Genomic DNA, 4,514 nt, shown 5'->3' with positions numbered 1-4,514 from the left:
TTCCAGAGGTGCTCCACACTCACCCTCCTCACCCCACGGCTCTCCTGTCTGTCCCCAGGAAGCTCCTCCAACTTCCTCAAAGCCCTCTGGCCACTTGCTCAGACCCTTCCTACCTAGCATCATTCAAAGCTGTCCGGAAATCCCATGTCCTACACACTACCTTTCCCGAGCAGCTGGAAGAAAGGTGGTGACTTACAGGGCCCTTCCTTCTCAGCAGATGACCCCAGGACCCCCCTCCCCATTCAACTCACATAAATAATCCCACATCACCGAATCACAGACCCCCGGAGCATTTCTGCATCGGGTAGTCTGGTCAGCTTGCAGTGCCTGCAGGCTGTGTTGTGAGGCAGGGGAATGCCCCCTAGCAGGGGCCGTAGATTTGCACCACATCCTTCATAAGTGTAAGCCGCTGGCAGGCACTCTGTAACGCGGTGGATAGCAGGAGGGGTCTCCTAGCTCATGGGTACTGTGCTAATCCACCTCCGTCACTCTCTCTCCTGCCTGTTTTAACTCCAGGATGACTGTCTACCTTAATCCTTGGCTGTCGTCTGTCATCTCCCAGGGCTGATTCCTACCTTTTTCGAAGACACCATCTTGTGGTCCACACTATCCCTCATGACCTCGTTTTCTCATACCGTTTTGGTAACTTCAAGGTCTATGTTGGTGAATCAGGAGACACACCATAACCGCATACTTCCTTATCTTCTCTAGATGGATATATGGTCATTTGAAATAAAGATATTTCTCAGTCTCCCTTGTAGCCATGTGAATAATGGCCAACCGGATATAAGCAGGAGTGCTGTGGGCGACTTTAAGAGGAGGAAGTGCATCCTTTTCTTATCCTCCTTTCATGTCAGATGGAGTGTGGATGGCTAGAGCCCGGCAGCCAATTTGGGCCATGAGGTGAAAGCCACATACTGAGGACATCAAACAAGAAGATGGAAGACTGACCCCTGAGACCACAAGCTATCATGACCTCTCTGAGCTGCCTGGTTGTGGGAGAACAATAGCCATATTGTTTAAATCACTGCTATTTTTGTTATATACAGTTTAACTTAATCCTGTTCTCGGGAAGTTTAAGAGACTTCCCTCAGGTCACACGGTAAGTAACTGGCAGAGGCAAAATTTGAATGTTGGCAGTTTTACTCCAGAGCCCATAAGGACACTCATGAAAGTGGGGTTTGCCCCATCTTGAGGGCCTTACAGAGGGGGCACAGCACAAGGGACTGCAGTCATGAGCTCCAGGGGGCAACAAGAAGCTGAGAGAGTGTGTGATGGAGGAAGAAAAGGGAACAAGAGGAACACAGTGCAGAGGGAGTGGATAAGCTTTCCCGTGCACTCTGCATCCTCCTTCCCATGGCACTGAGGAAGGAGACAGAGGGAGAGGAAAGCTGGCACTTGGGCTGAACTAGTTACATCAGGTTTCATTCCAGGACTTTTTTTTTTTTTTTTTTTTTGCGGTACGTGGGCCTCTCACTGTTGTGGCCTCTCCCGTTGCGGAGCACAGGCTCCGGATGCGCAGGCTCAGCGGCCATGGCTCACGGGCCCAGCCGCTCCGCGGCATGTGAGATCTTCCTGGACCGGGGCACGAACCCGTGTCCCCTGCATCGGCAGGCGGACTCCCAACCACTGCGCCACCAGGGAAGCCCCAGGACTGTCTTTTTATCCAATGAATACAGATGTTGATTCCTACAGCAACTCGACACTGGTATAATGTGGTTTTGTACTACTTTTGGAGATGTGGCGTAATCAGATTTACATACCCTCTGCCTCTAGAATCCCAGGAATGGAAGCTCCCAGAAAGAGCTCCACCTTTTCTTCTCACCGCTGGACTTCTCTGCTTAGAATCACTTGGTGAGGTATTGGCGTGGGAGAGTGCACGTACCAGTGGAACAGAACAGATGGCCCAGAAGCCATTTATGGAAACTCGGTGAGTATCTGGATAGTTCTATAAGCTCATGGGGAAAGCAGAAACTGTTCAATACATAGTGCTGGGACAACCATTCAGACGCAGAAAAACAAAATTGGGCCCCTGCTAAATAAAATACGCAAAAATAAATTTCAGATGAATTAAAAATCTTAATACGAAAATAAAAATTTAAGCTTTTAGAAAAACTTGCGGGTAGGGAAGGATCTCTTCACCACTCAAAAGGTATAAGCCGTAGAGGTGAAAGACTGCTACATTTAACAACACTAGCATTTAAAAATTACTTTGGCATCACAGAAGACTCCAAAGGGAGGATAGGTGAGACGAGCCACAGCCTAAGAAAGATACTTGAAATGCATATAATTGACCAAAGATTAGCATCGCTCCAGAATATGTATCTCAAGAGGCATGACTATCTGTAAGTAAAAGGCTGCATCCAAATAAAAACTGGGCAAAGGATAAAAAACAAGGGAATCTGGGGAATTCTCTGGCGGTCCAGTGGTTAGGACTCCGAGCTCTCACTGCCAAGGGCCCAGGTTCCACCCCTGGCTGGGGAAACTAAGATCCCACAAGCCGCACAGCACAGCAGGAAAAAAAAAAAAGGTGGGGGAATCCACACAGCCAAAACGTGAGAAGATGCTTAACTTCATTGCAAACTCAAACCTCAGGAGGTAACACCTACCCAATTAGCAAAAGTGAAAAAATTGATAATGCCAAGTGTTGGCAGAGCTAGGGAAAAGGGGGAACTCTCAGATGGCTGATGGGAGGATCAAGGGATTCAAGTGCTTGGGAAGCACGTGGGAACATCCAGTCAGTGAGAGGACTGCTGGTACGCACCCAAATTCACAAAACAGGATGCTCACTGCAGTAGTTCTAATACAGAAACCCTGCAAAAACCTGGAGTGTCCATCAATAACATCACACGTAAACAGTGGAATATCACACAATGCAATACTAAATAGTTAAGACAAAGGACCAGAGCTTCATCTACATACACGGGTGTCTTGGAATGTAATATTAAAATTTTTTAAAATGTCAAGTATGTACAGTATGATACCATTTCTATAAAGTTTAAGAAAACATGCCAACGTGCAAAACTAAAGTAAACGTGGATGGGAAGGACACAAGCTGACTTCAGGACAGTGGAAGGGAGTAAATACAATTGGGGCACCATACAAATAGCACTGCAGAACTGTAAGGTTTTATTTGTACAGACAAATCTGGAGGGAATATGGAAAAAATACTAAGATTAATTGATTGGTTACAAGGTGGGGGACAGAGGTGTTTGCATACCACTTCTCTGTCCTTCTCAGCATGCCTGAATTACCTTTTTTCATCCTCTTTTTTCCTCTCCTCCACTTGGGTTCTGGGTTCCCCAGTCCCCCAGCGACTCAGGGACCACGCTTCCGCCTGCAGAGTCTCCTCAGGCATCTTTGTTTTCTCACCAGTGGTTCTTGCCCTTTTGCCTTCTCACATTTGTTCCTTCCCAGTCTTCATATTAATCTTAACACCTAATCAGGGCACCGTTCACCTCTCCTCCCCTCACTGTCCATCTCTACCTTCTGCTTTTACCTCTAAGTGAGGCTCCACCCCCAGCACCCTGGTCAGGCCTTTGACAAAGGCCTTTTAAGCCTAACAAGTCAAAACACTTGTCAGATCTCCTCTTTGGAAGCCCCATCCTGAGACCCCTCTTTCAAAGATAAACGTTGCCCTACTTGCCAAACTGAATGAGTTTTTCCCAGTTTTTCTTCCCCTTTAATCTCCAGGGAGTTTTTACTATCACGGCCTAGCTCTCATCGTCTTAAAATTCTCCCTACCTTCGGCTTTCGAGGCTGTGATGCCGCCACCTTGGGTGTCACCTGCGAGTCAGTCACAAGCCAGTGACAGCTGTCCGGATTGAACTGCCACCCCCAGGCCAAGCACGCTGGCCTCCCGGCTTCCACGCCTGCCTCCCTCGGCTCTTCTACAAACAGCCCAGGGGAAAAGGAAGCTAAGTCAGACACCAAAGTACACGATTTTTTCATCTCCTTGTGATACCCAGCCGGCTCCGCGGCTCCTGCGTTTCTCGGGTGTCTGACAGCCGCGCTCCCTGCGGGCCCAGCGGCCTGCTCTGCAAGGCCTCAAGGGGCTCAAATTCCGGTCTGGAGGCTGAGGTTCTCTTTGCAGCCCGCGAAACATGTAGAGAAACAAAGGAAAAACCCATCTGCCCACCTCCCACCCCCTGCAGTGCCCAGAGACATGGCCATAGAAGGAAAGGAGAGCAGGCTCCTGGGCTCCCACCTGGCCCCCGCTGGGCTGCTTCTGTTGGGGACCAGCCCTGCTCTCTCGCTCTGTGTTTTGGCGAAAGCCTTGCAGTGTTTCTGAAGACAGCCAGCCGGGCACCCGCCCAGCTGTCAGACAGTGGGCCTCGGGAGTCTGGGAGCGCCTCTGCTTAGGAAACCTAGTTAAAGAAACGATCGCAGAGATGGGGGCAGTTAAGCCTCTCTCCTCACAACTAGGCAAATCTCTTCCCTTTTGCGGCCAGAGCACGTTATCCCAGGATGCCGGGAGAGGGGCCCACACTGATGAGCAGACCAAACCCCAACAC

This window comes from Delphinapterus leucas, chromosome 1 (assembly GCF_059928025.1).
Source record: "Delphinapterus leucas isolate spDelLeu-1000000601 "Yukka" chromosome 1, BTC_Dleu_Yukka2, whole genome shotgun sequence".
In the NCBI taxonomy this organism is placed as follows: Eukaryota; Metazoa; Chordata; class Mammalia; order Artiodactyla; family Monodontidae; genus Delphinapterus; species Delphinapterus leucas.
The sequence above is the reverse complement of the archived record's forward strand: the minus strand, read 5'-3'. Positions refer to the sequence as shown.